Here is an 8,004-nt window from a genome sequence, read left to right as displayed (position 1 = left end):
GACAGTTCATCTGTTTCATAATTGGAGAGACAGTGATTACGGATTTGATTCATCTGCTCTGCTGTAAAAAGTTGGTGTTTTCGACGACGAGGTTTCTTGACCACCACCTCATCTGCAGAAGGTAAGAACCATTTTCGTCGAATAGCATTTAAAGCATTTGAAATATATTTCGCGGAACGTTGTTTTTGATCGATAAGATATTGGTGATATTCTTGAAGTGTTTCGGTATGATTTAGATCTTTATGCATTTGTAAACACCAAGTTTCATATTGATTTTCATAAATAGAGTAGACTAATTTACTAGTTTTTGAGGGAGACATGATGCTTCTTTTATTTTTGGTATAATGAAGAACTCTTACTTATTTATAATTTTTTTAATAGGTTTTGAATCAAAAAAATATTTATAATAAGAAGAAGAAACAGTAGAAACAAAATGGCCGAATGTTGTCCAATTTGCTTAGACGAACTCATCGCCGAAGATGTAGAAACCATTTCTACTTTAACGTGCCAACATCAGTTCCACACGAAATGTATTGACATTTGGAGAGAAAAAGCATTGACGTGTCCTGTCTGCCGAGAACCGTTTGAAGATGCCCTGCAGAAATTAATTTCTATGTTTCTCCCTTTGCGACGTTCTTTTTTATATGATGTAATTTACGATTATGAAAACCGCATCAGGTTTTCAGACGATGAGGCTGATTTAGATGATTTACTCATGTATGAATTATTGGGACCTTGGGAAACTTCTGAGGAGGAAGAGGAGGAGGAAACAGAATCAATCGAACCTGAGGAAGAAAACCAGAGTGAGGAAACTAATTGAGACTGGAAAAAGGAATTGAGACCATAGATGGGTTTGAGTAAATTAGCCGATGACGGATGTAGGGATTGGACTCGAACCGATGGAATGGATTGGGACTGATATTCATCCCATTTCTTTAATCCCATCCGAAGATTTAAAGCCAATGACTTTTTCATATATTCGGAAAGAAGGAATCGCCAGGTTTTGGGACGATACTTTCCAATAATCTCGAGAGCGTTTAACATGCTGAGATAGCATTCTTGAGCTGTACGACACAGTTTCAAATGAAATACAACATCCATTTCATTCTCGACTTGCTTCCACCATCTCCCAGTTTGATATTTCCTTGGGTACAGCACTTCATTGTGGGGATATATTTCAGCCTCATCTTCGATCCACGGTTTCATGGTACTGGAAGGAAGGTCGTAGGGATCGCCTAAATGATAATTCAGTAACTGACAATTAGATAAATTGAGATGAAGATGGCTCGTGAAAACAATGAGACGATCGGCATAGGCTGGTTTGACCACCGAGTCTCCAAAATTCGGTTCGATCCAGATGAGAAGATCGCAATGCGTGCCGTCGCATTCGTAAGACGGATCTAACCCGCTGACGAACCAATCGTTGGAATCGTCGAGAAGAATATGGACCGTTTTATGATGTCGAACAAAAAGGGTTTCCAAATGATAGGATAAGAGGGAAGGATGCCTTCCTAAATTACCTAATACAACGGTCACGGGTGCGTCTTGACATTTCTTGAAAAGATCTTGAATGGAACCCATGCTAGTTGTTCCGCATACTTGATTCCCGAGACGAGTCAGAAAAAAACCCATGCTTCTTTATTTTTTTAACGCAGCTCGCATATATTCTTAATCTTTCTGGAATTCCGATTCAGGATAAGGTGGCTTTTGAAGACTGGCATTCACTTCATTATGAAATTGAAACCAGACGTGGGCAAAGTGTTCGCCTAAAAACCGTTCTTTATACGTTTTGAGTTTGGATAAGTAATGATACACACAAATCCCGCATCGGAGAGTTCGATATAAAGATTCTGTCACAAAGTCTCTCCAAAGAGTTTTCGCGAGACGAATATCCTCGTCCTGCTCGTCCTGAACTGAAAACGCTTCGGCCATCCAATGTAAAAGCCGCCAGTAATAAGGACCAAAGACCAAAGTGTTGTGGTAATTGATGTGATGAAAATAATCTTCGGCTGAAAAAGGTTGTGGGGATACGGAAATGCCGATCCGGGTCATCAAGTCTCGAATCGCCTGACTTTTCCCCTGGAGTAATTCAATCACCGCTTCGTCTAAAAAGAAAAAGTATTCGCTTTTCCATCGAATACGGTACAGGAGCGTTAAGACGCAGTACGTGGTCAATTTAAAGAGTTGAATCCAACTGTATTCGCCTACCCAAGCTCCAGGTCGTAGAAACGTCCGTCCCCATTTATCTTGGTTCATTAAATTGGCCATGAATAATAAATAGGTGACGACGACTTCATCTAATCGTTGTTGGGGCTCTTCTTCTCGGAAAGTGGTCGTAAAGTGGGTGACGTCGATACCCGGAGGAGGAGGTGGAGAAGAAGGGGTTTTGAAGTGTAAAAGTTCATGAATTTTATGAGCCACGAACGGTGAAACACGAGCCTGGCTTTCTTGGAGTTCGTTCGAAACGATCGGTTCATCTTCTAAATAAGTTCGTTTTAAACGTTTAAAGGTTTGAGCATCCATTCTCTTTACTTAAACCACCATTGACGAAAACGGCAATACCAATCTCCCACGTCTTTATTTTGCACCAAACTGCCGAGCAATTCCCCGAAAGTTGTAAAAATCGTCAGCTTGCGAATGTATCCAAAAGCCAGAAAGAGAAAAATGAGTCCCTTGATGAGGAGGAAAAGGAGAAAGAACCAGCTTTGTGTTAAAATGAGACAAAACAGGATCACGAAGGACGTATACGCTCCAGAGACTAAAAGCGTTCCTAATGTTAAGGAATCCATTTGTTTTGTTTTCTTCTTCTTCTCTATTCTTGACCTAATGTCTCGTAATAAAGGGTCCGATACGTAATATTCTGGTAAGCATTATAAACGGGATGGTGGATAAAGAGAAATAATAAAATCCATAAGAGGATCGATACCATATTTTTGTTTTCTTTGTTCTGAGTCAGAAGAGAAGAGATAATAATAAAGTAACTCATATTAATTAAAAAAATGGTTCGAAGGGATAAATCCAAATCTGATAAAGCGGAACGAAAATTGCTTCGAATGGAAGCAGCTCCTCCTAATCATGTAGGAGACCCAGTCGTTGACAACCCCCTTAACAATCACCCTCCAAGCAATCCATCTAACCATCCTCCACCAATCCATGACAATCCTCCTAATAATGATAATGTAGGCAATATTCCCATGGACGTGGATGAGGAAATAATTCGTCGGCATAGGCGAGATCTCCTGAATTACGAAGAATACTACCCCGATCGAATGAAATCAGATAAGCGCTATGCCAAATTGGCTGACGGAAATGAGATTTATGCTAAGAATCGACAAGGAGATGAATTTTATATGCTGGATCCCGATGGAAATATTGTGTTTGCAAAACAAATCTCTCCCATCACCGGTAAAATAACCCCTGTCTATGCCGTCGATCATCTGAACCGTTCTATTTTACCCGTCGACGCCCAAAACCGTCCCGTGTATGGATTTGATAGTGATGGGGAACCCATGTTTCCCATGGAAAACGGAAAAATGGTGCATCTGTTCTACGGAGGAAAAGAATGGTATCCGGAAAATCCTCAGACCAAAGAACAAATCTATGCTTTAGACGAGCACCATCGACCCTATTTTGCCAAAGACGAGCATCAAAAGCCTTACTATGCTCGAAAACTCGATGTAAATCAATTCCCGATCGAATATGCCCCTCTCGATTCCAACGGTCAACGGATCTATATTCCCTTAGAGAACAATAAATTCCAATACCCGTTTAATCTCGTCACAAAACGACCGCTGTTTGAACTCTCTCCGGATCAGGACGAAATGTATTTCCGAAACAATACGCTAGGTGAATATTATCCCGTAAACGAATTCAACGATGAAATTTACGCTCGAGATCGTTTGCACAATGAAATGCCGGCTAGGAACATCGATGGAACCCCTTATTACGCTAAGAGAGCGAGTGGGGACGAATACTATCCCAAGCAACTCAACGGTTTCGAAACGTATATTCGAATTGGAAATAGGGACGAACCGGCCTTAGATGCTTTAGGAGGAGGCATTTATGCGAAAGATGAAAACTTGGACGAATATTATCCGAGAATTTACCATGACGACAATGACGAATAAAGCAAAACGATTACCAAAGGATCTTCGATGGCAAAAGATGAGTATTATGCAGTCGACAATCTTGGAAATCAGCGATATAGAAAGGATCGAAGGGAATTTGAAACATATATTACCACTGACGATCCCAGTCTACTGTATGCCCTAGACAAATATAAAGTTCCCCATTATGCTAAAAAACCCGTGTATATCGGTGGAGAAAAAAAATTTGAGGAGTATTATGGAAAAATCAATAACTTGCCCGTCTTTCTAAAGTACCAGGGTCGAGAAATTTATGCCAAAGAGCATTCCGGGGCCGAGATGTACCCCAAAGATTTGTTTGGGAACGACATGATTGCTCGAGATGCCGACGGGCGGTATTATTATGCTAAAGATGAGACAGGAAATGAAAAATATCCCTTGTTGGCCGACGATACGGAACACAAGCCCGAATACATGTCTTACGCCCTCGATAAAAACGGTATTCCGTTCTATCCTATCAATTCTCAGGGTAAACCCATCTATCCTAAAAATGCTACAGGCGATGAATTTTATCAAATCCTTCACCCTTTCACTCAGCAAGTCATCTTTGGAAGAGATACCGATCAGAACCAAGTGTATGCGCGGAAAGCGGATGGAGGCGAAATTTACCCGGATAGCGGTCAATTTGCCATGACGAGGCTGAAAGAATTCTTTTATGCTCATGATAAGAACGGGGTCATTATTTACCCGGTCGATCAACACGGCAACGAACGATATTTAGTGACGGACAAAGGATCGTACGATCAATTGATGAAAGATCCGGCCGTGAAACGATACGCCAAAGATGCAGACAATAATGAAATCTATCCGGAAATTATTCATGCCGATAAGCGCATTACCCAAAAACCTTTAGGAAACCGGTACGCTCAAAATAAATTGGGTGAATATTACTACCCGGTCGATCGATATAATAACGAGTACATTGTCCAGTTCAAGAAAGTGAGTGAGGAACAAATCTTTGCGAGTGGATACCCCATCACGTGTGATCAAATCATCATTGTTCCCAATTTAAATGACAAGCCCTGGACGCCTGCGTTTATACGAGACCCTAGAATTGAACCCGAAAATTTGATAGGCTACTTGTACCGATCGCATTCGAAACCGATGGATTATTTGACCAATTTGAGATCTAAACGCGCTTCTCGACACGGGTTCCAACCCTATAAAGTTATATATAATAACTCGGAGGGTAAAGTGGTCGAGAAAGTGGAAAGCGGTCTTCCAGGACAAGAAGATCCAGTGGAAGAGGAAGAGAAAAAGAAGAAAAGAAAGAAGAAAATATATGCCAACCCGATACAGTCTGACGAAAATAATCATCAATCCACCACCAACTGGACAAAAATCATTCTTTCTATGATAGGTATCTTGGTCATATTTGCGTTCCTAATCTGCATTAATATACTGTTTAAAAACTAAAGTCGTGAGAGAAAGAAAAATATCTGAAACAATCCATTCTTAAAAAGATTGGGATGTCTTTTCAATCCAGTCGGTTAAAAAAAAAAAAAAAAAAAAAAAAAAAAAAAAAAAAAAAAAAAAAACCTTTTTGTTAATTTTTATCATGTCTTCTAGACATGATAAAAATTAACTATCTACTCTTTTTGTCTAGGAATGATGTCTCACCCTTTCGAAAATTAGACCATCACTCACCCTTTCTAAAAATAAAATTCCAAGAAATAAATGAGTCATGGTGTATTTTTCGAAAGGGTGAGACATCATTCCTAGACAAAAAGAGTAGATAGTTAATTTTTATCATGTCTAGAAGACATGATAAAAATTAACAAAAAGGGTGTTTTTTTTTTTTTTTTTTTTTTTTTTTTCCATTACAGAATTTTTTCTTAGCTCTGAGAAATTTTTTCCAGCCGACTGGATTCACAAGTCATCACCATTTTTTTAGGAATGAACTCTTCCTTATCTATTTAAGCATTTCGAGTTTCGCTTCAAATGTGTACGTGCTGTTGAAGAGGGACCCACCTAGATCCTAGTTGACTCATTCATGGGGAAGGAAAAAAAAAGTATTCTATAACGTGTTGGATAATGTTGGAGGTAAGTCTCTTTCTTTTTCATTTTTTTCTAAAGATTTATGAATGACAAACGGAAAGGTTTCTTTCTTGTACTCTTGAAGGCGATGAAAATAAAACAAAGCTTCTTGGAAAGCACAATATTTGGTCCGACCTATATGTTTCGGACAAAACGATGAATATTCATAGTTCATTGGTATGGGCGCGGTATGAAACGCCTCCTTGTTCTTGGAGACGAAATTGAAATAAATAGGACGGGCCAGTATCTGGTACAAAACATTAATTTTCCAATAATGAGGGCAGTAAATGTTTTTATATCCTGCCGTTAGAGCTACGAGAAACGGTTTTAATTGATCGTACGGCAAATGACCCTCATTCCATGAAAAGCCATGCGTTATATCCGCTAACAGTAAATGAACACTCGATACACTTTGTTTGGCGGAATAGGATAATTCAGACCACGGTATGGCTGGTTCCACGTAGATAATGCCTTGGGAATGATCATGGGTGATATAAGCCACTTCTTTAATAATATAGTCGGAAAAGTCATCATTATAAGAAAGATTAAGTTCTTTGGCGAGAGGATCACCATTCAATTCGAAACCTTCGAAATTGAGAACGATATAGGATTCCATGTTTTATTTTTATCGGTCATCTTGTTTCAGGAGAACATTGAATCTAAAATCCTCTACGGTTATCACATGAAAATCTCTCAATTTGCCTTTTAGATAGGTGGCTCCAACTAAGTGGATGGATTGAGTTCCATATTTTTTCTTTAATTGTTGGAAACAAATCCGCTCTGATACTTGTACTGCAATAGGTCCTAGACGTATCTTATCCTTGCGAGTGAACAGAGTTATATATTCTATACCCACTCGATGTTGACGAAACTTTTGTAGAAATTGTATTAAGGACCAAGATTGAAGACCCAAGGTCGATTTTAAATCTCTTTCCAAATTAAAAGTGGCAGTATGGGAAATAAGAACAATATATCGAAAGGAGGGACCTATTTGTCGATTGAACCGTTCGGTGATTCGCCATGGAAGAAAGGTTGAATGATTCATTTTTTTTCAATTTAATTTAATTTTTTTTTCTTCTTCGGTTCGAAGGATTAAACAAGCATGGCAGAGTATTACGATATTTCTGTTTTGAAAACTATTCAATTACCGATTGATCGACTCATCCGATTCGTGATTGGGCAAAATCCTCAACTTGAAAACTATCAAGCGACGTACCGGTTTCTGAATTTATTTTTTGAGATTACGCCTCGACTCGTTCGAGATTTTCAATCACAGGCCGTTGCTCATATCCGTCACGTGTTAGATAATATGTCGCAATATGGACACCTATATCTTTTAATCGATCAGCAGCCCCTGTTTAATGCCCTGGAATGGAATGATGAAGAATTTATTTTATCGAATGAAGAAATCTTAGACCCTATTCGCAAAATGGCCAGTCAGTTTTTTCCTAAAGATTCTGCTCATTACCATGTCACTTGCATCTATCTCTTATATTTTTACGCACTACTCGCGAATCCGAAATATACTTGGATCACAATGGATTATTTAATGCACGGCAATAAATATCATCAATATTTATTAGCTAAACATGCTCAGGAAGAAAAGTAAAAATAAAATCATTAGACGAGAAATTTATTTTTGAAAAGATAAAGCAATATAATGGAATTTTATCCGAATCGATATGGTAGCGAATATTACAAATATCGAAAAAAAGATCCAGTCTTTGTGAAAAGTGAATATGGTCATGAAAGGTATGCCATTCACTCCCAAAAGGGGGAAATCTATCCCGACAAAGGTGATCCTTTCGCTAAAACTCGAGAC

Source organism: Stegodyphus dumicola, chromosome 5, assembly GCF_044657685.1.
Source record: "Stegodyphus dumicola isolate Sdum_Otavi_A_Nest chromosome 5, ASM4465768v1".
Lineage (NCBI taxonomy): Eukaryota > Metazoa > Arthropoda > Arachnida > Araneae > Eresidae > Stegodyphus > Stegodyphus dumicola.
Note: the sequence above shows the minus strand (reverse complement) of the source record.